Raw genomic sequence first — 26136 nt, 5'->3', positions numbered from 1 at the left:
AACCCCAGCAGCCAAACTAGAACAAAGGAATTACACAAGCACAAGTGAGGACAAGAACAGTAACAGAAATAACCAGGGAAAGAATAGGAAGTCAAAGTGAGCAAGGTTCAGGACAGAGAACCGGAAGGAAGGGGGAAAGCAAGAAGACAAGAATCTAAGTGTAAGGGTGCATGAGAATGGAACTGCAGACTGGAAACTAAGGACCGGAATCAAGGAACCATGGACTGAACTATAGACCAGGACCAGAAAACCCAGGACCGAAACTCTGGACTGGAATAACAAGGGCAGGACTGCAGACGGATAACAAGGAAACTCAGACTGGAATCTAGGAAGCTAGAGCCCCAGAACAAGGAACTGCTGGCAGGGAACAAGAAAATTGGTGGAAGAGGGCATGTGGCTGCAGACAGGGAACAGAGGACTGCAAGCAGGGGAGCATGGCTGCAGTGCAGGAAGCACAGGTGCAGGGCAGACTGCAGGGCTACAAGGCATGGTACTCAGGGCACTGGAAGAGGAGCAGGTTCAGGTAGCAACAGGACACAGCAGAAATCCGAGGATCACAGCACAAGGTGCAGGGAGCGAACTCAATGCAATAGCCCTGTTATCCTGCTTCAATACTGACCTGCCCTGTGCTGAAGCGGATCATTAGCAGCACCTGGAGCCCCACACTTGAAGGTAATCTACCTCCTCCCTCTCTGCTCCTGAGAAAGTGAAAGCAGCACTGATATGTAAGCCTTATGGGGATTTTCGTGTAAGACTGCTGCATAGGAATAGCCAGTGAATGAGAACTGCCACAAGGTGCATTATGGAATATGTAGTTTCTGAAATACAAAAATTAAGCACCAAAGTCTTGCAAATGGAAAGTCTAAAATATGAATAGGTATTGTCCGGTTTGATTTTGGTGATGAATGAGTCCCAACTAGTCCACAATGGGTGACAATTGGTGTTGCAGTGGCACAGTTGTGACATACCGGCCTGCCCCCCATGTCCTGCACTAAAAGTACAACCTGTAGGGTGCCCAAGGACACTTCTTATCAATACGTCCTGAAAAACCATAAAAACACCACTGAGTAATTTTACTTCTGGATGAATTAAACTTACCGGTGCCAGGATGGAAGAAAAAGAGTGAAAGTAAATTACTTCTGATTGAATTCCTCTGTTGGTATCGAACCCACCCCTATACCCACTGGGTTAAAAACCTGTTTGACTCATGCTCTCCTCTATTGCACAGGTGAAAACCAGTTGTAAGGTCCCCTCTGCCCTTCATCCTTTCGGGTTGGGCTAGATCGCACATTTTTTAGCGCCAAGACGCCCCACTGGGGTGAACGTGCACTCTTTAAATACACGTTATATTTTGCAAAGAACACACAATGGGCCTCGCCTCATAAGTTTCCGGCGCCCGCAAATGGGCAATTACCGGGTCATTACAGCCCTGCCAGACCCAGTAATTGCCCATTCGTGGGCGCCGGAATGGGGGAGCTCGGATGCACCGGCACCATTCAGAATGGCGGGCAGAAAGGCACCCGCGAGCACAACTCGTAGTTTGCCGGTCCGAGTACTACAGTACTGGCAAGATTACCTGTACCATAGTTCTCGGACCGGCAAACTTGTAATGAGGCCCATTGTCTAATCATCAAAGGAAGGCATGTTGCACTCTGTGTGGACCGCACAAGAGAACTGCATTTGTTCCAGTTTTACTGGAACATCGTGCACATGAGGAGGTAGAGTAACCTCGGAGAGTCCAGACACAGGCACCGAGACGGTTCCTTGGTGGGAGTGAACAGGCAAATACACTTTAAATTGAAATACTACACTTGGCCCCTGTGGAATAGAACATCAAATTGAAATGCATTTGCAACACTTGCAGCATTCAAAAGTCCATCGGAAGCTGTACGCCACTCCTTTCCCACCTGCAATCTCGAGCCCAGCCCTGTCTAGTCAATCAACCAGACTACATACCTGGCAATATTAACTTGAAATAAGGGCAGGTAGTGCTTTTACAGTGAGGATAGCTCAGGTAACGTGATATAATAACTTTACATGTTTAATTATTCTTAGGGAAATTTTGAGAACCTATAAACATATATAAAATATACTAAAAATATAAAGATTTCTTTTGCTGACACTGTCTTCGGTTGTGCTTGGGGAAAAGATGATCTTGGCCTAACTCCTTAGGCGAACGTGTGATATTCTTTTCACGTTATGCGTTACTTCAGAGTGAAGCGGCGTCATCTAGGCCCTTGATGTGCATTGCAAACTCTAGATGTGGCCTTGAATTCACTTTTCCTTGGGAAGCATATCTAAACTAAAATGACTCCTGGGCTGCAAAGCACTGCAATGAAGTGGACCCTACTGGCATGTGGCCTTATTGGGACCTATTGCATAATATGCCAGCCAACTTGGGTCTTGCCAAAAGGAAATCAGTTCTCTGCTGAGGTGTTTTGGAACTGCCCTGTGTGCCACCGAGGAGAAATGATGGCCTGCCTGATGTCCCGATGTCCAGATTTACCAATCATGTTCAGTTTTAGCTATTCGGTGGTGCTTAAGTAGCACCTCTATGCCCAAACTATTGCATTGGAGTACAGATAAGAAGGAGATGGGATTTGGGGAGGGACACACAGCTTGTGGGTGTTGTTGATTATTTACTCACCCATTAAAAGCTCATGGCCTTGGTAATCCCTATGGCCTTTCCCACCCTCTAACTGCCTCTCCTTGCCCAAAACCTACACTTGTGGGATCTCTTTGAAGTAGCTTTATCAAGCAGTGACATCAGCATCCATGCTGTATGGGGCCTGCCATTGTTATTTCTAAGCCATCTTCTGAGTGTTAAAGGCTTGAATGCAGCTAATCAGTAGCAGAGGCAGCTTTTGGTGCCGAGGAGGGGAGTGGGGGATAATAGGGCACCAGCGGGAGTCTAGCGGTGCACTGGGCACCAGGAGAGTGGGGTCGGGGGGGCCTGCTCACCCCCTGGTTCAGCCAGTGCTATTAATGTACCCTTGGTGTAATAAAAATGTCTAAACTAAGTGTGCCTTCAGCCACTTCATTTATAAGCAATTTGCATGCCCTGTTTAAAAACATCCATAGGCAAAACCAGCCTTTTTGCCTTAGGTATATGTGATAAATAGGCATTCACCAGGCACTGCCTTCTTACACCAAGATAGCCACACCAGTTAACAACTGTTGACGTATTATGTACGGCTAGTGAATCATGTCCTGCCTTCTCAAAAGTCAAACCTATTGACTTTGCCAATGCGTGTTACACAAGGCCCTTAGCCAAATCCTATAATGTACCACCTGGTACCATAATCAGTCTGAGAGATGGTGCATTTTTCTACATAAACATGACTATGCAGCTGCTAGAGGACAACGTTAGGTTGTGACTTGTGAGGATAATATGTTGCTTGCATAATTTGGCCTGCTGAAGTGAATATTTTGCTGCAGCTTAATCGTTATTGTGATGTGTTATGCAGTGGGTGTGAAGTGTGGATATCTCTTCTGATACATCTGCTACTCTGGTCCTCAACTGCTTGGGAGGATGTGGGGGGTGTGGGAGTCTCTTAAATGTTAATAATTTAGGAAGCAGGGCAGACTGGGTATCCGTGTGCAGTAGCTGCCATTTTAAAGCACTAGATCCACCACGCTCTTTCTCGCTATGTGAGAACATGGAGGATAACTGCTGCACTTACCTCAGTTGAACAAAGCAGTTCTCAAAGTGGTCGGAGGTGGCGCCATCTCCGTGCCGGTATGCTAATTGACTTTCAGTACACTAGCGTTAAATGCAACATTCACTCCCCTGAGCTTTCATAGCAAAAAAAGCACCATAAAAAGGTATTTGGCTAATTAAAAAAAACGTAATGAGTTTGACAATTCAAAAAAGTACAAGTTAACCACCAGCCAGGGTGGAAAGGGATGCTTATGTTTGCCCGTTATGAATGGCTTTAAAAAAAAAGAAAAAAACCAAATGCCAAGTGTTAAAGGGAGGTCTTTCCATGGCGTGCACGAAGTGCTAACAAGTGAGGAGTTGGCGGGCTCTGTAAAAGAACGCCCGCACCAAGCTGTCGATGTAGTACTATAGTCATGCATACAGTGCTCCTTAAACTGGCAGCGACAAAGGAAAGGCTTCTCTGTGCGGCTGCGGGTTCACGCTGTGCAGGGAGCCGCATTCCCTCCTCCGCCGGGCTAGCCAGGCAAGCTAGGGCTAGTACAGCAGGGCTGTCACGTGTAACATTATCCTAGGCTGCGAGCCCGCCTCTATTGTCCCGCTCCTGTTCCCGCCCGCTCGTGCTTGGCTTCCATAACCATTAACGCTCCTCCCTGCAGTCCCTGTGAAACCAGCCCTACTGTGACAAGACCACACAGACCAAGAAGAATACAAACCCACGACTACACACTCAACCTGAGAAGATGGAGTAATGAGGCTTAAGCCTCGGTATCCAAAAATCACCGCTGATGGATAAAAATCTATCAGCAAGAAGAAGAACAAGCGCGCGCAGTCTTCCCGTAGTGCAGACTTTGTTTCTATGCCACCTTATTCATATTTTCCTGCCGCGCCTGTATTTTTCGTATTTTTTTTCTAGCTCAGATTCGCAGTGTGCTTTTTGAATACGTTTGTAGGAGAATGGAGGGAGACAGCCGTGTACGCAGTGTTTAGTTTCACTTGCACCGCCACGATACTGCCAGATTTGATTGGTGAGGACAAATCAATGATTGAATATATGACCTCTGGCTTGTATGCCTTTTAAGTTTGACAAGCCATTACCACACCCACAGTTAATCCTCATGTAGGGTCCAGCGGATAGGGTGAGTGTTGCCGAGACACGACATGAGTACAGACTCTGCAACTTACGTATTAAACAAACGAGACACATGCCTCTCACACACACACGCAGAGCATCGCCATAGGGTTGCATTGTGTTAGTCATATATATGACATCAATTAGTATTTTTTTTTTAAAAAACACTTGTCTTCCCTACATTGATGATTGAGCTTTTTGCTCCTCACTGTTAGCCCCAAGAGTAGGAGTAAAAGGGGAGAAAGTGACTGTCAATGTGGATGTCTTGCTCTCTGACCTTTCAAAGTATTTTATTGACGTTTCTTTATTCCACTTTCTAAGTTGCAGGTTACAGATAGAATGATCCGTATCTTGCCTTCATGTATGAATCTTGCAGCAGTGTGCCTTTAAAATAGCCTGCCCCTTGATGCCCTGCGGCATGTTGTGCTCGGTTCACATACCTACACCTACATACATACACCTACATGCAGCCCCTAGGGAAGACAGACCCACCCGGCAGCATCTCATCCAGCTCCTTGGCGCCAGCTGGCTCTCACAGAACATTCACAGAGAGCATCCTCTCAGCACCCCACTCAGTTCCATGCAGATGTGTCGGTCGCCCCATCTGCATTCATTCACAGGATAGGACACCTGCCTCCTTCTCACACACACATACAAACAGGCACAGAAAGGATACACCACCTCCTCATCCCTACCTCGGACCAGAGTTTCACCTTCAAAGGTAAAGTCAGAGCAGATAGCTTGGAGGTTTTGATAATCCACTGTATAGACTTGTCTCCAGTGTGGAGAGTACAGATTCACATGCCAGCAGGAACAACTGAGACTTTCATCATTTCCAGGTGGATACAAGTGTACCCTGTAGGAGGTGTGAATATCATCTTTTATAAAGTGCCAGGAGGACATTTAGTTTGAGGTGTTTGCATTTTAGTGGTATGAACAATATCAGTCTGGGAAAGACAGATATAGGTCATTGCTTTGCGGGCCAACTTCCAGGTTGGAACTCTCGCCTTCTCTTGAAGAGTAGAGTAGAGTCATAAGAACCTGGAACTTCTATTCAACTAAACTCTGATTATACATTGGCGCCAGTGAAAAGAACAGATTGCCATGGTAACCTCTTTCTCCATTGGGAGACATGTCCATGTTAATTCATTCATTATTGTGCTTGATGTAGGGCAGACGTGGCGTGGTCACACTCTAGAGCAGGTCTTGATTTCCATGATCCATCACCCTTGACTTTGCCACATAGGGCTGGTAATAGTCCAAAATATCTGGCGAACGGTTGCAGGCCCCTGGCCTAGAACCATGGCAACAATACAATACAAAATACGGGGAAAGCATCTGAATGCTAACCTGCTGAATCATTTGAAACATTGGTGGAAGTTCCCAAGTTTATCATTTAAGTGCATCAAATGGCCATTTGCATAGGTATCTCATCATGAAAGCACCGGTAGTCATAAGAGCCACGCCCAGTTCTCTTTAAACGTATTTACATCACGAACAACAATTCCAAAACCTACCTTTGTATGACAATGTTTTGTATTGTGACATCATTCAACAGATAGCTCCTTAAAGTGCACCCAATATTACTTAAATGAATCGATGATTTATCTGCCAATGGTCCAGCATTGGAATGCTATCGTGGTGCCCATCTAGCCTGTCTCCCCTTTCCTTCAATGGCAGGTGGTGAGTAGTACATTGTGTGCTTTAAATAAGGAGCCATGTTACTATGAAATATACAGTGCCATTTCTAAGGGGGGCGGGGGGCAACCAGGAAACTGCTTTGGGCACAGTTTGAGGGAAGGGACGCAACAAGGACTGCCTGTAAATCTCCCACCTGGCAGAGCCTTAAACTAAACATTGTTAAATTGCCCAATAACAGTAAAATGGACGGCGTCTTCTTCAATGGAAAGTTGTATTGTATTGGCCCCATGGATAGGCCATGTACCTTAGAGCGCATATCAATCAATCCGAATTTTATTTCTAATGCATCTTACCTTCGTTTTTTTCTGACATTTACACATGCAAAACTCACAAGCCGGAAACAGCGATATTGTGATAATCTCTTCTGTTGACCCACCATCACAAGTTCAACTGCCTTTGCAGCAGTAAATCATTTCACCCGCCCCTCAAGCTGACTTCATTAGACGCTTATGTCCCATGTCACAACGCCAGTGCACATCTCATTTGAACATCATTTGAATTAAAACTACAACAAATTTTACAGAAAAAGGTACTTGCTCAAATGAATTTTAAGAGCTTTCAACTTCAATAATTATTTCATAATTGACACGTCTTTACTAAACCATATTTAAATTGTATATTTACATCAGCACTTTTTTCCATGTGCCAATGAGAACTTTCCAACTTTTGCCTGTTCCTGTTGTCTTTGCTCTATGGGTTTTCATAACATGTCTGTTTCTTCACATTTTCTTTTACATGGCATTTTAAAATAAAACCTCAATTCATTATTGTATCCATATAACAATCTTTTTGTTTTTCTCCCACTGTTGATTTTGTACCTCAATAATGATGGTATCCACTCAGCCATACCTTTACGAGCCAGAGTATACCGAAGAGGAAATTACTGAGAGAGAAAGTAGCCGAAAAGATGGTGAATTTGAGTGAAAGTTGTGACAATTGATCCCAGGATCCTAATCCTCGTCACATGGAAGACGTTTCCACTTGGTGTAACTGCCATCGATGTGAAGTAATGCCAAATTTGGTGGAGAACTGTTGTTGCTGAGAAGCTCTGGCTGCTTTGCCTACAAAACCGAAGAAGAGCTTCCACCACTATGGTTTACCCAGCTGCATGACTTCAGGGCAGCCTATCTTACAAAGCAACTGTCTGCCCTTGTGCTCCTAATAATGAGTAAGTATTGCGTGTGTATGTTTTATTTGTGACAACCTTGACTATAGCCTTTTATGTTGCTCTCCTAATACATTGTGATATCATGGGTTCACTCACAATATTTATTTTGATATACTGATATGATGATGTGATATGATATGGCATTTGTAACGCGCCCATACACAAGTGTTTCAAGGCGCGACGAGGCAAGGGAGGGGGAAACATAGGGAGACAGACAACGATCTTACTAGGCCAGGCGTCATTCAGATCGCGCAAGTGCATGGGAAGGGGGAGAGGTATAAGTGCGAGGGGAAAGTGCAGTACATGGGATAGTAGAATTAATAGGATAATAGAACGGCCAGATGGTGGCAAGTGCCGGTAAGTGCAAACATAGGTGCTGGCAGGGGGAATGTAGGGATACAGAACAACAGTCCCCAATGCGGGGGTTGCCAGGGAGGCAGTGCAGGTGTGCAAGTTGCGGGACCAGGGCCCGAGATCAGAAAGGTGGCCAGGTAACCAGTGCAGTATCAGCCAGGAATTTAGCAAGGGAGAGGGGGAAAGAAAGCAGAAGCAAAGAGGAAGGTTTTGAGGTGCTTCCGGAACCTGGAAAATGTATTGTTCTTTGTTCATGCCAAACTATTCCATCTTCCATTTTGCGAGACAATAACATTTTTGTTACTTTTAAGCTATTAAAAAATCATCTTCCTATCTTTTAATTTTCAGAAGGAGCTTATATATTATTTTATTAAACTTAGCTCAAAAGTATTGGCCTGTGACATCTTTACTCAAAAAGTATGTTTTTGAATTTGTACCAATGCCTTGTATTTTACAAGATAGGCCAAATAAGATCAATGCAATTATTGGATTCATTCAACAAAACAATTTCGCTATCTTTTGCACAGATGGTACAGGCTTGTGGCCTATCAAGCGTTTACATGGTGGATTCATGGAAGACTGGGATTCCGCATTCGAAGTGCCATACCAGCCTATGTGGTTCAAGCCATCTGTGAACAACTTTCCGGACCATACAAGGGATTTTTAAAGACAGTACCACTACCAGATAATTATAATGTGTAGTTTGTATATACCATCAACCTTTTTTTTTAAACAATGTGCATTTCATTTAAGTATTTTACTTTCAATAAAGAATATATGTATGTAATGTATTGGAAAATGTTTTGTTCTTTGTTCATGTCAAACTATTCCATCTTCCATTTTGTGAGGCAACAGTAACATTTTTGTTACTTTCAAGCTATTAAAAAATCATCTTCCTATCTTTCATTTTTTAAAAGGAGCATATACACTATTAATTACACTTACCTCGCAGTGTATTGGACTGTGACAACTTTACTCACAAAGTATGTTTTTAAATTCGTTCCAATGCCTTATGTTCTACAAGATAGGCCAAACAACATAACTGCAAATATTGGATTAATTCAACAAAACGATTTCTGTATCTTTTACACAGATGGTACACACTTGTGACCTATCAAGCGTTTACATGGTGGATTCATGGAAGGCTGGGATACCGCATTCGATGTGTCATACCAGCCTGTGTGGTTCGAGCCATCTGTGAATAATTTCCTAGTTCTTCCGGACAATACAAGGGATTTTTACAGACAGTACCACTACAGACAACTATAATTTGTAGTTAGTATATGCCATCAACCTTTTATTTTAACAATGTGCATTTTATTACAATAATTTACTTTCAATAAACAATATATGTATGTAATAATTATGCAGTGTTTATTTTCAAATTATTTCAATTTGGTGTGTTTCATTTCAAGTTTTTAGTTTTCCTTGCGAGTTTCAAGTTTTCTCATATTTTCAACAACATACAACAAGGCACAAACCTTAAAGTCAAACTACTCCATACTTGCATTGTAAGGGTTTTGTGCATTTCTCATTCTTATTATTTCTTTACAAGTCACTTCTCGATTTCAGGTATTCTATATTTCTTTCCATTCTATTTAGGAATACATAACTCCTGTATTAAATATTAACAATAATCATACTTTGACAGTCATAGGAAATAAAATCAATGAAGTAACATGATGACAAGTGAATGAAAGTGATTGTCCAAGTCCACACCACCACTAAGTATAATAATAAAAATAGTATGCTATACCATCAAGATCAAGAAATATTATTGTTACTGGCATCAATTCCTTTTCGATATCATTCTCACTGAATCATAATCTATCCAAACACTTCCCCCTTTTCAATGCACTGCTACTATTTATTCAATGCCCTTTCGTTTGTTCTTGGCTTTGTGCCAGAAGGTTCAACAGAGTGTAAGTGAATGTACAACTCAACATGTTCCTCTGTCTATTGACAACTGTCCACCTAATACCTGGTCTCTCCATACTTTGCTTTGAAGACCCCATCCCTGCAATCAACCTATCTTTGTGTCCTTTGACAAGGTGCCCCTATTGTGCTTGCTTCATCCTTATTCGTCCCCCTGCCGTATCAAAGGCAGTTCTCATGTGGGCCCTATGCGCACGCGATGGGGCTCAGTGGATGGGAATGCACAAGGAGCAGAATAACATGTACAACTCAAAGTTGTCTGGCCTCTAGGCACCATTGGCCACATGGCTGCCCCAGACCAGGTGTCTCCATGCTCCCCTTTGAAGAACCTGTCCCTTCAATGAACAAATCTCTTCGTCCTTTGACAAGGTTCTGGGCCTATTGCACTCGCTTCATCTACATAATTTCCCCTCCTGTATCAATGGCAGTTATCACTTGGGACCATGCGTTTGCAATTGGGCTGGGTGAATGGGACGGCACAAGGTGCTGAATAACATGTACAACTCAAAGGAGTCTGGCCTCTAGGGACCATTGGCCAGATGGCCACCCAAGACATGGTGGCCCTCATCACAAGTTTACCGGTAGGACTGGTGGTCTACCGGCAACCTCGGCTTATCGCTTCCGCCTCCCGATATCCCAATAATACCAGGATATTACGGGCGGCGATGGAACAGTTAGTTCCTGTGGAGTCCCACAGGATGGCTTCCGTGTTCCCATTCCCATGGAGGTCTGTGGCACTCCACAGGAATGGGAACACTGAAGCACCGGCACCGCTACCAACGGTGCCAGTGTTTCAGTGAATTATCTGGCAGTAGGGGCCTGAACTACCGGCAGGTCGTGCCTGCCGGTAGTTCACAGCCCCTACCGGCAGATGCTGAGTGACCCGGTTCAGAAAAGGAGCTGGTAACCGTTGTTACCAGCACTTTTTTCCAGACCGCGTTACTCGTAATGAGGGCCGGTGTCTCATTACTCCCCTTTGAACATCCCATCCCTGCAATCAATATATGTATGTGACCATTCATGAGGCCCTGGGCTCTTCCGCTCGCTTCTTCCTTATACACCTCCACCCTTATCAAAGACAATTCTCACTTGGGACCATGTGCTAGCAATAGTTGTTTGTAGGTGCCCACATTCTTCTTTGAAATGGAACATCATCAATCCTTCACCTCCATCAATCTTTACACATACCCAAATATGGTTATGTAACAATACAACATTACGCCCCTAAAAAATAAAAAGACCAACAAAATGTAGGGGCGTCCCTCACATTCACACCCTCTTTTCTACTACGGATATCATTGCACCGCTTGTTATCTTCGTTGCTGAATCAACTTGTAAATTTTCCCTACCACAGGTAATTGAACTCTTGTTTGAACAAGGATTTGCCAGAACCAGAACGGGACCCCCGACGCTTGAGGCATGAGCAAGAGAATTTTGTAGGTGGGATTTAACCCTGGAACTACCGTGATACATTTCAACTAAAAACTAATTCCCGGAAATAAGGAAAGGGAGATTCGCATTACATTCAATAAGGCCCGGATTTGAAAAAGGCGCCAATGAAACGCCGAAACACGTGTCATCCATATGGGCAGAACATATATCAAATAAATTAAGAAAATATACTTGAAGAAACTTGACTACGTACTTTTATTCATTTACATCAGAAATTTGGCGCAAAGAGGTGTAGGCACAAACAAACTACTGCTTACTTTACAAATGGAGCTGAGGGACTCTAAGTCTCCGTGTTGACCTACATCCTTGCGACACAAGAATAAAATAATAAAATAAGAAAACCATTGACAACCTTAATAGCACTAACATTTGGGTCGCGAGAGTACACCTTATGAGATCCCCACTCAAGAAGTTCCTCACTCAGTAGCTTGTTTATTACAGTGTTCTTGTTTTTAGCTTGTTACTTTTTTGGTGTGTTTTATACCATTTTCATCCACATTTTATTTTCATATATCTCTATGACTTCACCCGTATCAGCTTTTCTTTGCATTATTATATCTTGAATCTTGAATTCCTACATCAATGATAGGGTCTTTTTTGAATAAGTAATATTTTGTCATCCCTATTTTCTTTCGGTGGTACAATGGATGATCAATGTACCAGTAATATGTTTCTTCATGTGACAGACCATTGACATAAAGGTTGTTGGCTAGCCTGGCGGGCCAGTCTAGCTTAAATGGCAGTTAGCAAACTCTAAAGCGCTTTGTCTTTGCAAGGTTTTTATAGGTGAATTAATAACTGTCATACTTTAACAATTGTTATATATTTAACAAATGTTGACTAGATCTTCCTGAGTATTAAACAATGCCTTCATGTATTGTTTTTGGTGCCCTAATATCAGTCATGATAAAACTCCTGGTACAGTTACGCATATTTACTCTTACGTCCCGTCCCCTTTCCTCCATACTGCAGGGACGGGAGACGGAACCTTTTTCACCAGAAAAAACCTTCTTCGCCTTTAAATTTAGAGGCGTGCAGGGGCGCTCTCCTGGGAGCCTGCACTTTCATAAATCCGCCCACCGGCGCCACTCCCCAGTCCCATTTTCCCCGTCAATGGGAACGGGCCGATTTCACCAGCGATCTTTGGTTTGGCTTCGGCTATGTAATCCCACATGCTCTTCCCCAGATACTTCCTTCTGTCTATTTGTCTCTTTTTTCAATCAGGTACTCGGTCCTCTGGCGCCACGCTCCTCGCCGGCGCATGCTGACTTCAGCGGGCTTTAGCAGGTGTCCAGCCTGTGAGGGGCTCTTCCATATATCCGATCCCCACGCTCTTTGGCTCCACTGCCTTGACCCCGACCACGGCTGGGAAGGTTGTACCACGTGCAACGTACTTACACTGCATGCTCTGAAGAACGGGCTAGCTAGGTGGAGGGAGCTCTTCGAGAAGTCTCCTCCAGAGGACATGAAGGACTTTGTCAGACATAAGTTAAGGCCCAAGGGAGGGCCACTTTTTTCCAGCACACACCCCTCAAGGGCGACTCCTTCCCAAGGAAACGCCCGAGCGGGAGAAACCTCTCAGGTTCACGGGTACCGAGGCTAGCTTAGGTCGAGGGTTCTGTTGATCCTTCCGGTGAAAGTGCTGAGGGACCGCAAGGTTCTTTTACCGGCTATGCCCTAGTACAGGCCAGATGTCGGAGGGTGCACCTGCATGCAGCACTACCGGCGGTACCGCTGAGGTCAATACACCTACCAGACCCCATCCTGATGTGCAGGGTAGGTCTCATGCGCCACTGCCAAGAGTCCTGGAGGAGGCCGGGCCCAGTGAGCCAAGCACCACGACTTTGGCACATGGCACGCAGCTCGACAAGATGGCCGCCACGCCAGACAATATAGGCACTCGTCCGATACCGCCCCTTGGAAAGGAGCAGGTGGGAGAATGAGTTACAAGCTGGGACTGGTGTCAACCAGGAACGTGGCCTACAGCTTATCCATCAGCATCGCAGGACAGGTTTACACTGCAGCCAACTAGACAGAGTATGCACCGGTCCCAGCAGCTGCCTGCTACCCCGTCAAAATCACCTGCCGCCCCACCGGCCTGTGAGGACAGGTTCTTTGAAAAGTTCCTCACCCTCATGAGATCTTCTCAGATGGGGGCCATCCTTCGGGATGTGATCAGGGACATGTTTCATCCGGCCCCTCCGCCTGCACGTATAGTCATTCCACTTATGGCTCCATTGCTGCAGGCCCTGATGCAGCCCCCGCTGCCCTTGCCAGCTCATTCGATTCTGGCTCCACTGCCTACCACAGTTCAGGTGGTTTCACACCAGCCTCCACTGCAGCCTCCGGCTCCGCTCTCCACACCGCAGCCCTCGGTGCCCAGCACTCCTCCACCCTCTCCGGACCAGCCGGACACCCAGGTGGACACAGACCAGGAAGAAGACCCTGACACACCGTCGTCAGCCAAGGCCATCCACGAATGGCTCGCAGGTTTGGCAGAGGACTTGGTGTTTTCCTCAACCCGAGGCCGAACAGCCAGAGGCGGGGGTCCTGGCTGAGGTCCTTACTCTACGCCCCGCAGCTAGAACGGGGATCCCAATGCAGAAAGACGTCGCCTTGGCAACAAAATGTGGTCTAAGCCCGACTCCTCCCAACCTGTCAATCGGCGCCTCAACGGCAAGTATATTCAAAAGGAGGGGATCCACTCTTGCTGTCGTCACACCCTCAACCGCACTCTTCGGTGATCGCTGCGGCGTCACTTTACTCAAAGCCTCAGTCGTCCTTGACCACCTCATCCTCTGCGCTGTTCGGCAAGGAGGAGAAGATCTTGGAGGCTTACGGAAAGAAGCTTTATTCCAACACCTCGCTGCACCTTCGTCAATCCAAAGCAGATGCCATGGGTGTTAACCAGAGGCTTTGGCGGGAAATAGCTGACTCCTTCTTGAACTTCCAGGGCAGAGCCAAGCATGTTTCAAGGCGGGACTGGCCGAGGCTAAACTGGGGGCACACGACAGCATGGAGTCCACTATGGGCCACATTGACACCTCTGGCCGGGCCATATGCATCGCCACGCGCATGAGAAGGACTGCCTGGCTCTGTGCTACTAAATTCAACCCAGACGTCCAGGACATGGAATAAGCAGCGGGGCTCCCAAGCGGAGCTTGGCAGTATTCCCCCTTCTCTCCACCCATGTCACCTCAGCATCATTCTGATAGCTCTGTGGTGGACAGCGAGACCGTGGTTCTTGGAGCTTCCCAGCCTCTCGGACAGGCCACCCATTCACCATCCGATGGCCCAGCTCATCTTCTGGCGCAGCAGGGGGGCAGGGTCTTCCACCCCGCTCCACACAAAATAGCCCTCGCAGCGTGGTTTCTGAACCGGTCACGCTGAAGCACCTGATTCTGTCACATCATTCAGGGCGCAAGGAGCAAAGCTACTAGGAGCCAATATAAGAGTAAATGGTCTAGGTTCTGTCACTGTGCAGACTCTAAGGAGATTGACCCCCTTACGTGCACATTGGATGATGTTCTCTCCTTCTCTGCACACCTTGCCCACTCAGGCGTGCAGGTGGACACATGCCGTACCTATTTGGCAGCCATAGGGGCCTACAGAAATTCGGAGGAGGAGATCTTCTCCTCTTCCAACCATGTGGTCAAGCGACATTTGGCAGGCCTCACCAGGTTCTATCCGCTCATCAAGAAACCACACCCTGTGTGGGACCTCCATATAGTGATGGGGGCCTTTGCGCACAGAGCGTTCGAGCCAATGGTGTCCGCGAACATCAGGCTGGTCGCCATTAAAACAGCTCTGTCGGTGGGTCTCACCTCTGCTCACAGAGTCAGCGAGATCCAGGCTCTGGTGGCATCAGAACCATATACTACTTACCACAAGCATACGGTGGTCCTGAGAACGCACCCCGCATTCCTACCTAAGGTAGTCTCCTCTTTCCATCTAAACGAGGGGACAGTCTTACCTATGTTTTTTGCTGATCCTAAGGGTGAGTCTCAGAGAGTCTTGGACTGTCTGGATGTTAGACGTGCTCTGAAATTCTATCTGGACAGGACCAAGGGCTTCTGCAAGTCGGACGCCCTGTTTCACACCTTTGGGGGGGTCAAGGCCCAGTTATCAGGTATCCAAGGCCTCTATAGCAAGGTGGATGGTTTCGGCCATCAAGGAGGCCTTCGAGGGACAGCACAAAACACTTCCATCTAACATGCACGCCCACGCTGTCACAGCCATGGCCATGGCCGTTGCCTTCCAGCGGCAGGTCTCGTCATCAGCAGGGCAGCCACCTGGGCCACCCCTTCGGCTTTCTGTAAGCACTACTGTTTGGACGCCGGCTCTAAATCAGACACAGCTTTCGGACAGGCGGTTCTAAGGAACTTGTTTTGCTAAGGAGGGTCTCCTCTCCAACCTGGTGCTACATTTAGTTGTAATCTCTGACTAATGTACTCTTAGTCCATAGTCCCCTTTCCTCCATATGTCCCACCATCCTCCCCCCTAATAATACTGGTGTCATTAAGCAGTGTTAAATATTGTCAACGCATCAATGGGGACTGAGGACTGGCGCCGGTGAGTGGAGTCAGGGGAGCGCATGTCCCAGGGCCACTCCCCCGCGCGCCTCTACATTTAAAGGGGGAAGAAGGTTTTTTCTGCTGAAAAAAGATTCTGGGCCTCATTCCGACCTGGGCGCAAAGGGATACCGGCACTGGTAAGGACACCGGTGCCAGTAATCCCTTTGCGCCCTATTCCGAGGTCCCCCAACGGGACCCGTAAGGTACATTTGGTCACACCAAACGTACCTTACGGTTCCCGTTAGGGGAACAGGGCGCAAATAACCTTGGCATGCGCCAGGCTGTTATTTGCGCTCTCCCCATTCCCATTGAGCCTTATGGTGGCTCAATGGGAATGGGGATTGCCATTTTCAATGGGGACTTACCGGTCCCGCAAAGGTCGGAATAGACCGGTAAGTCCCCATTAAACCAGGGCAGACTCGGTACCGTTATTGGAGGCAGTCATGGCGCTAATAGCACCATGACTGCCTCCAATCTCGGAATGAGGCCCTCTGTCTCCCATCCCTAGCGAGGGACGCCCATGCAGTATGGAGGAAAGGGGACTATGGACTAAAAGTATGTTAGTCACTGGGTAAGTAACTATTAATTTCCACAAGTATATGTTGTTGATATTGACATGGTTGGTCATTTGTCGATTTTCAGTATCCCAGATTGACAGACAAGCCAATGATGTTTTGGAGGATGTGAGGGGCAATCGATTCCGCATCTGCAGCATGCACTGAAGATATGTATGAACCATCAAAGTTCACTAAAAAGCATCACTTCAGACTCACAATTTACTTTCCAACGCTGTTCCAACTGTATTTCAGCAAAAGTCAGGCGAGTAGTGAACATGAATGATTAATGTATGTTTATATAAATACATTTGGGTATAGATATATATTTAGAAAAAATTATCACACAATTTATTGAACTTGTGTGCCAAGTTGTGTGCCAATAGGTAATGGGATGAAAGTATTGGAGTGTTTGTGTAATATTGGTATATATATTTTATTGTCAACTTTTGTATAATGTTACAATTTATACATGTATTTCTACATACTCGTAATGAGGCCTTTTGTCTTTGAATAAATACCTACTTTTGGGTTACACAAAAGGTTTACTGCAATGGGAGCCTTTCTAAAAACATTAATAGCAGTATCTGTAAATTGGTTATTTTTCAAATGTAATGATTACAAAGTCTGTCGTTATGTAGACGTAGACCACACTGCTGGAAGTCCACACAGTTATAACAGACACCTCAAATATCCAAACGGTGAGCCCTACTGACATGCATGTAAACTGATTTATAGTTTATTAAATGGTCTATTTATTATGACTAATATATCTTTTCTGTTGACCATTGTTGTAAATATATAAATTGAATGAAGGACCACACGTCATCATTGGAACTATTCTAGAATCAACATCAAGCTCACTTTCCTTTAAAGTGATTTGTTTTCAATTCTAAATTTAGCTGATGGATACGGTCGAGTTCAACTTTTAAATAAATTGATAATTGTTATTGATTATATTTCTTATTGATAATAATTAGAATGTTGAATCTTACATTAATGATAATTTGTTTACAAGTAATAACAGTGTCGAAAAAACTGAATGCATGCAATCATCAATGTAGTCATGTCATTCACCTTCCTACATGCAAAATTGACAGTAATCCATTCCAAAAACTATGATTGTAGATGAATTACATGGAATCTTGCATTATCCAAATGGTCTATGTATGTATTAATATACTGTTACTGGACATCAAAAGTGGAAGAAATGAAAATCAACATTATAATACAGCATAATTTTGGTGTCAATAATGTATTCTCTTTATTTTTGAAGGATGACAGTATAGTGTGAACTCTAACTCCAATTCCCTGTGTCACAGAGAAGCTCCACAGGTACTTTTCAAAATCAATTATTAAAATGTTTAGTAGCTTACAATGGTACACCTTTTCTTTATAAAAAAAGATATGTTGTTTCAATTATAGAAAGTGTTTCTTCTTTAATATATTTGCCTTTTCTTTGGCGTTTGGATAACTTGCTGAAAATCGACAATCATAGAAGATAACGTATCAAGATGTAATCTTTGTTATCATAGAAGTTAACATTACCATGTCTAATTAGTATCACATCTTTATTGCATGTGTTGTGTACAAGGAGTCTACTACTAAAGCAGTTGAGAGGGAAGAGACACATGGACCACAGGTATACAAATGATAATGATAGTCATCATGCCTTCTACACTTCCCGCATCGCCAATGCAAACAACCCCTGTAAAGAACTCCACAAGACCATCTCTGAGTTCAAGACCCCCCTCTGCTCTTCCTCTCTGTCTCCCATCTCCCAAGCCTTTCTTGTCCCCGACGCACATTCTTTTCAGTTCCTTCTATGCAATCTCTGTTCCGTAGTTCTCAAGGGTTCTCTCCAATAGCCGCCTCTCAGGATTCCCCGGAGACCCTTGCCCCCAGCCCTCTTCAAACACATTCTCTCCTCCACATGTGCACGCACCCTCACCAGATCTATAATAAACCACTCACTAACAGCCGGGATCTTCTCTACAGTTTACAACATCTCTCATGTCAAACCAGTACTAAAAAGCCCTCTCTTGACCTCCTCCTCTCCTCTAATTACCACCCCATCTCTAACAATCACTTCATAGCCAAACTACTAGATATTACGGCATACTCTCAGCTCAGTCTCTTTGCCGAATTCCACTGCCTTCATGACCCTGCCCAGTCTGGCTTCAGACCCCTCCATGGAACTGAATCCTCCCTTGTCTCTATCTGGGACAACCTGAAAAGAATAGCAAACTCCCAGGGCTGCGCCACACTCATCCTCCTTGACCTCTCATCAGCCTTCGACATGACCAACCACTCCATTCCTTACAACAGACTATTTGGTGTAGGCATCGGGTATGCAACCCTCGGATGGATCTCCTCTTTCTTCTCTGACTGCTCCCAAATCGTCATTATCCATCCTTTCTCCTCTGCCCCCACCCAGTCCCACAGGGAGCTTCCCCTTCTCTCTCCTCTTCAACCTCTACCTTTCGTCCCTCCCCACGCTCACCCGCTCACACAATCTCACCTGTTACAACTACGCTGATGACACTCAGATCATCCTCAAGATTCACAACTCCCCCTCTTCACCCCAGCCAGACCTGTCATCTTGCCTCTCAGACGATGACCTATGATCCCACCCCGGTTTAGTTCATAGTTTATCTCTACTGCGCCCATCCACACGCCATCCAGACATGGGTGACTGGCAGGGTCTTGGCCACCCTCACATAACTTTAATGGCTGAAATGCACACACGCATAATACACCTCCCAACTTTTCCCCAAATTTGGAGTCTGGTCCCTCTGAGGGTGTTCAACCGATGGCACGTTGGGACATAATTATGGTGAAAGGCGCTATACAAATGACGAAATGAATCTATGCATGAATCACCATTGGACTTTTAATGTTCCGTTTATTGTGTGTAAAGTGTTTTTCAAAGTGAAACAGTGTACTTGTTGTAATTCTATGTATGTTTCTTGCCACTGAAGAGATATGTGGTTGTTTACAACTTTTTGTGAATCTTCTGTTACAGTTGGGAGATGAACTAGGCACATGAAGATTGACAGTATCAAAACACACTGTGAAAACCAGGATAAATACGATCCACGCTTTTACCTTTTGCAAGTGGTGATTTGGATTTTCATTTATTGGTATTTGATTGTACGGTTGATATACATATGTTCTTTAAGTGTGAAAGAAATAATCCTTGTTATTTTAATGTATTTGAGGCCTAGGAAGAAGATAAGCAGGAAGGCTCAGACCACACCACTAACAAAGGCTATCACTTGCAAAAGCGCTATCAGTTGTAGCAACTAATGTTTGAGGTTGTGAATTCTCTTCCCGAGGTTCAGAATTGGGATGCCAATTTGCAGTGGCCGGAATTTGAACTGAATATCACCAGCGAGCAATGAAAGGTAATGATGTATCATTGCTACAGCACACAACCTCCACCATAATTGACCGACAACACAGAAGATGCTTCATCATTACTTGCCGATCCTCTCGCCCAATCCATGCCTTCAAAACAATTTCTGTCAAAGAACGACATAATGTTCCCCGTTTCCCCAATGCATTCTGAAAATTCAGAAATATCACAGATTTAAAACACAGAGGCCTCTTTGGAATTATATGTGCATGACACTGACTTCACCAGGGGTAGTGCAGAGGACTTATCCACCACCATAGAACCTCAAACCACTATGTTGCATGAGGATTGGCTATTAAGGGAACCAAAATACATTGCATTTTACAGCTGCCTGCTACAGATTATACAAATGATTACATGCGACTTTAGGATACGTAGGAGGACTTGTGGGAGCCATTGGTGAAGTTTACTCGAGTAGTCCAATGCACCAACCTGAAGACCAAGGGGAGCTGTGTGCCCAATCATTACACTTTCTCATGGTCCGCACAACCCATTCTTGGAAAAGTAGCAGCTGGAAATTAACTTTGTTCTTCTGCTCTATTGTTCAGTGGTTCAATGTTTAGTAAGATATCAAGTTTCTGTAAATTTGTAGCACTTGAGTTACTTGATAAAAATACATACTACAAATATCAGAGACAGTTCTTGCTCCTTGCTATTTGACAGGCCTGGAATCTTGAACAGATATCCATAGACAATGCTCTTGCAGGCAAAAGGTGCAGGCTTGCTGGTGATGGACAGTGCGACAGTCCTGGAGTTTGTGACAAGTACTGCAATTTCCACTTCCAGGACATGGACACACGAGAAATAGTGAGTTTTATCATGGTGCAAGTGTCAGAATGTACATCCTCTGTTGACACAGAGAAATAAGGTTTCATTAAATCCATTGAACGTCTGCAATCAAGAATTGATAGTCACTGACAGGCATGTTAGAATACCAAAGGTCATGCGAGATATATTTCATTTATATCGCACTCGTACACAAGTGTTTCAGAGTGCGTCCAGGCAAAAGGAGGGGAACAGGGGAGAGCAAAAACAATGATCTTACTAGGCCCAGTGACATTAAGAGCGTGCAAGTGCATGGGAAAGGGGGAAGGGGGAAAGGTGGAAAGTGCAGAGCAGAGGAGAGAATAGAATAAATACTAAGTACAACAAATAAATAAAGGCAATAGACAGTGGTAGTGCAGCCAGCAAGTGGCAAAGTGCTAGGTTAGTCAGATAAGGTGTAGAAGAAAAGAAAGTGGTTGGGGGACTGTATTGGTACAGATACAGACCCCAGTGCAAGGGGTGGCCTGGAGGCAGTGCAGAAGGGAGGCAGGGTGAGCAGGTACCTGGGCCAGACGGACAGAGGGTGGCCAGGTGCACGGTGCCGAGAGATCAAAGCAGATCAGCAGGGGAGAAGAGGGGCAGAAGCGAAGATGAAGGTCTTGAGCTGCTTCCGGAACCAGAGATGGTTCTCCTCAAGTTTCAAGATTGCAGGGAAGCTGTTCTGAAGGGAGGACCCAGCCGAAGACAGAGATCTGCCCCCAGCTCATTTTTTTGAAAAACGATTGACCCTGAGGGAGTTAGAAGTAGAGGAGCGAAGGGCTCGAGAGGGGAGTTATTTACGGAGGGATAGTTGGACCCAGGCCCCAGAAAGCTTTGTGGACGATGCAGAGGGTTTTAAATTTAATGATTGCATCCACTGGGAGCCAATGAAGGGATTTCAGAGCTGGAGACATACGATCCCAGGGTTTGAGGCCAAGGACAAGTCTCGCAGTTCTGTTCTGGATTAGTTGTAAAGGGTGGAGAGAGGAGGCAGGTAGATTTAGAAAGAGGCTGTTACAGTAGTCCAACCTAGAGAGAACCAGAGCCTGTGAGACGATGAGTTTATGAGGGAAGGAGAGGAAAGGCAGAGTACCTCTAAGAAGATGCAGTAAGAAGTTTGACTTTTTAGAGACGTCAGAAATGTGTGCAGAGAGGGAAAGTTTGGAATCAAAGATGACCCTGAGGTTCTTAGCCTCGCAGATAGGGGTAGGAGGAGGGCCAAGGGAGGCCGGCCAGAGAGTGAGGGGAAAGGATGGTGAAGGTGTGCCAATGAGGAGGATCTCAGTCTTGTTGACATTTAGACAAAGATCGTTGGCGGCACACCAATTTTGAATGCCGATTAGGCAATCAGAGATGAGGGAAGGAGAGGAGGTGGCTGAAGGAAGCCTGAAAACGAGTGTGGTGTCATCAGCAGAGCACTGGAATTTGAGCAGAAAATGAAAATGCAATAGGCGAGAGTTGCCAGGTATGGGTTGAAAAGCCAGGGCGAGAGGTTAGAACCGTAAGAGAGGAGTTCCCGCACAATAAGCATCAATTTGATGTATGACACGTCGCAAAATCAATATCCCAAAAATTCACAGCTGCTTGTAACAAAATGGGGTCAGAAGACATTTTAAAATGGTCACAGTCAATCAGCAACCATCTTTGGTGGTGTTCAAAGACTTGTGAGGGTTCCGTCCAGAATCTGGTTGAAAAGTGGCATTGAATGCTCCATCAGCATACACTCATGGGAGGATAATGAGCATTTTCACGAGTGTACACATGGACCTTTGTATGAAGAGCACAAACCTAAGAAAAAGTGGTTGGTGCAAGGCTCCCATCCTCACATAGCCCTACAAACGATTGTGTGCAACAACATGCTTGCCAGAGATTTGAAGGGCCTTACAGAATTTTGCCAGACTGGAAATTTGAAGGTTTTACATAATATGTGCCCAAAGAACAGGCCTAAAAGGTTGCATTTTAGCATAGACGCTATGAAGGCTAGAACAAGGATGCTTGTACTCACTCACAATGAGTACATTGGAGGGGAACAAGCAAGGACAGGAAGTAATTTTGGCATGCTTCATTACAGCATGGCCTTTACAAAAAGAAAAAAGCAATGGTTGGCTAAGCCAATATTAGAGCAGATGGAATTTGACTTTGTGAAAGATCCGATTTTGACTGAGCTGGCCATGCATCACAGACTGATAGCAATTTCCAGGAGTTAAGTGATGGAGTTAGTTGATGCCACATTACATTGCTAATATGTTTCGTCCTGTAAAGGTGGAAATTGTTGGAAAGTTGACTTCAAGATTCACATGAAGTGGTGTAGTCTTTAAATATTCTTCCTGTACACTTTTTTAAACTAATCATAAAATGTACGTTTCTTTTTTAAAAATTTCCAACAAATAAATGTAAGCCTATTTTTCTTATTAAATATGTATTCTTATGAATGTTTGTATATGTTTTCCTCCGAGTGGGCATTCAGATACAGGGTGTTGGGACCATACCAATGTTGAAAGGCGCTACACAAATGACAATTATATTACATTAAATATTATTCTTCTATCTTATATAAATAAATGAAAATGGAAAACATTTTGTGGCTGTACTGTTTAGGCTAAAACATTAAAGTGCAGCATTAATTTGGGTGTTATTTTTTTTTAAATTGTAATTCTTCATTTTCCCAAGTAGACAACGAGAAAAGGCCACATTAGAATCGTGGGAGTCACACAGGTGAAAGTGGTGAAAGTGGTTTCTTTAGTTTTCATAATGCATGTCTAAATAACCGAAGAAGATATGTTTCCCACATTGAAATATATATATACATAAATCTTATACCACATACACAATGGACAACCGTAGGGGGGCTAATACAATACTTTGTAATATGATGCCGTGGCATAAGACGGAAAATCCAGCATCCCTAACCTCCATAGCTACATTGAATAAGAAACTATACAGCATGCTCACTTTACTATGTTTATTGCAGACAGGACAAGGAATGACCATACAAGAAGTATTACTTGAGTGGTTGCTAGTAATTGTGGGTCATGGTCTGTCCTTGGACAATGCAGAGCAAAGAGGCTGAGGCTACTTGGTTTTTATCATGCAACAAACATGTACTTGATTTTAAACATTGCTGCAGATTGCAGTTTGTGGAAGCAGAGCTAACTGTGAGCACAGTAGACAAAGCACCTGTTTCATGAAGACAAATCAAGAGTGACCTATGATACGTATTGGTATTTTAAATGAAGGTAGGTGTGTGTGTGTCTACAACATGAATATAGTAAATAGTTTCCTATAAGAATCATAAAGTAACATGGATTGGGGTAATATTGAACCTTATATGAAATTCTTTGTGGAATGAAGAACTAAAAAAAGCATTAACACAACTATCATAAATAATGAATAACAGAACCAACCAAAAGATGCATGGGCTGTGATATCAATGATACGTAGATGTAGTTAGAAACTGATGAGGATTGAAGGAGACGAATACTAAATGTGATACAGTGCTGCCAATAGTACCAACAAGGTTTGACAATGAATGCAATAACCATACGTCGGGGCATATCATCTTTGCCATCCTTATTAGGCAATGTATATGCCCATGTGTCTGGGTCATTTAGTAACCAAGGAAACATTGCTGACATTGAGACCAGTCTATTCCTGCATCTTCTCAGCAGCATTGCAAAGGCTTTGAATAATTGAAGCACTATAAACCGACCCTTCCTCCACTCTTCTTGACTACCTCTATGACAACAAATGCTTCTTTTTGTTATATATAATTATCTCAATCTATATGTATCCATCTCTATATATCCACCCACCTCTTCTTCTCCATCTCTATCTATGAATCTTATATCTCACTGTATGCATCTCTCTGTCTGTCCTTATTGACCTGTGTTTTCATGTCTCTATATGAACAGTTCCATCAAGCTCCAGCATTGGCTCTGTGTACATCTCTAGTAATCTTTACATATGCATATAAATCTCCCCATCAACCTTTATCCACCTGTGGCTCTGCATCTCCATTTACCGTATCCATACCTCAGCCTCTATCAATCGCTATATCTACATTCTTCTCTATGTCGACACGCATATGTATATGCATCTATCTTTTTGCTTCTCAGTCTATTTATATATCTCTTTATTTTGTTGCTTGTCTGTATATGTCTATATGCAGCACGCTCAATGCATGTCTCATTTCTACTTAGTTGTCTATCTATCTATCTATCTATCTATCTATCTATCTATCTATCTATCTACCCCATATGCGTTGATCTTTGTTTATCCATATTGCTCTATACATGTTACTCTATGTATCTCTTTATGTATATTAATCTACAAATCCATTTCTGTTCAACTATATACCATTATACATATGCATGTCTCTATGGCTTTCTATTTATCACTCTCTGTAAATGTAACTGTATGTATCTCTTTTCAAATATATCAATCTATTCATTGATCTGTATCCATCTACATGTATTCATCTTGCTGTATGCATCACTGTATCGATCTATTCATTTGTCTGTATCCATCTTTCCCAATGCATATCTCTCTGTCTACATCGTTATCCATCACTCTCTATGCATCTGCGTATATCTCTATCCACGTGTCTGGTGATGTATCCACATTTGTTTGCAAACTCTGTTACTCGAAAGAACAGCCTCCCCATAAATATGGCACACACGCCTGATGTCTGTCTTTCTGTATGTCTGAAGCATTGTTGACCTTCGCCGTATGTATGGTATAGCCTGCTGTAATATGCCAAGTCTAGCCTCGAATACAACAATAATGCCATTATATGATTGGTAGAGTCACAATATGTAGGTTAAAGCCCAGAAAGTACCAACTCAAATGACCCAACACTGCCAGGAACCAGAGCACAAAGGCCCTAGCTCACATCCTGCCTCCCCACCACCCGCAGCACAAACCCTATACCTGTCAACCTTCAAAACTATCACCAAGAATGCCAACCCCAAATGCCAGTGTTTGTGCTTGCTACACTTGCATTGCCGGGCTGGACTCCACGGCTAGATTGCTCCTCTAAATCTTCCTACTGGGTGTGTGTCTCACATTAGAATGTTTGGTGGTGTTCTGCATGGCCTTAATAAAAATGTTCTCACCTAGGGTCCAGGGTGTAAGTCTCCCAATTGACTTTTGTTGTTGTTGTCACTGCGGTACTTGCATCTTCTTCCCTTAGGTTCCATGGGGTGGGTCTCACAATTGAATTTGCTGCTGTATGGCTTTTCCACACTTGCACTCGCTCCGGAATGACCCACTCCTTGAGTTTCACCCCGCCTTCAGGGAAGCTCTCCAATCCTGGCTCTTCCCTTCAGCATCCTCACAACTTAGAGCGTCCCTGAGTGAACTATTACCCACCCTTGAAAGGAATGTG

At 44.3% G+C, this 26136-nt stretch overlaps 1 protein-coding gene and 1 long non-coding RNA gene across 4 annotated transcripts in view; both read left to right on the top strand.

Annotated features, from left to right (window-relative positions):
• Positions 1-26136, top strand: part of BCAS4 (breast carcinoma amplified sequence 4) — a 963459-nt gene that overhangs the window by 376171 nt on the left and 561152 nt on the right. The window lies entirely within an intron of this gene.
• Positions 17804-23182, top strand: LOC138580540 (uncharacterized). The gene is made up of 2 exons (XR_011304286.1): positions 17804-17863; positions 19554-23182. It is a non-coding gene; the product is annotated as an uncharacterized lncRNA (long non-coding RNA).

Source organism: Ambystoma mexicanum, chromosome 3p (assembly GCF_040938575.1).
Source record: "Ambystoma mexicanum isolate Mex_15411 chromosome 3p, UKY_AmexF1_1, whole genome shotgun sequence".
Classification (NCBI taxonomy): domain Eukaryota; kingdom Metazoa; phylum Chordata; class Amphibia; order Caudata; family Ambystomatidae; genus Ambystoma; species Ambystoma mexicanum.
This window is presented reverse-complemented; position numbering and strand designations above follow the sequence as displayed.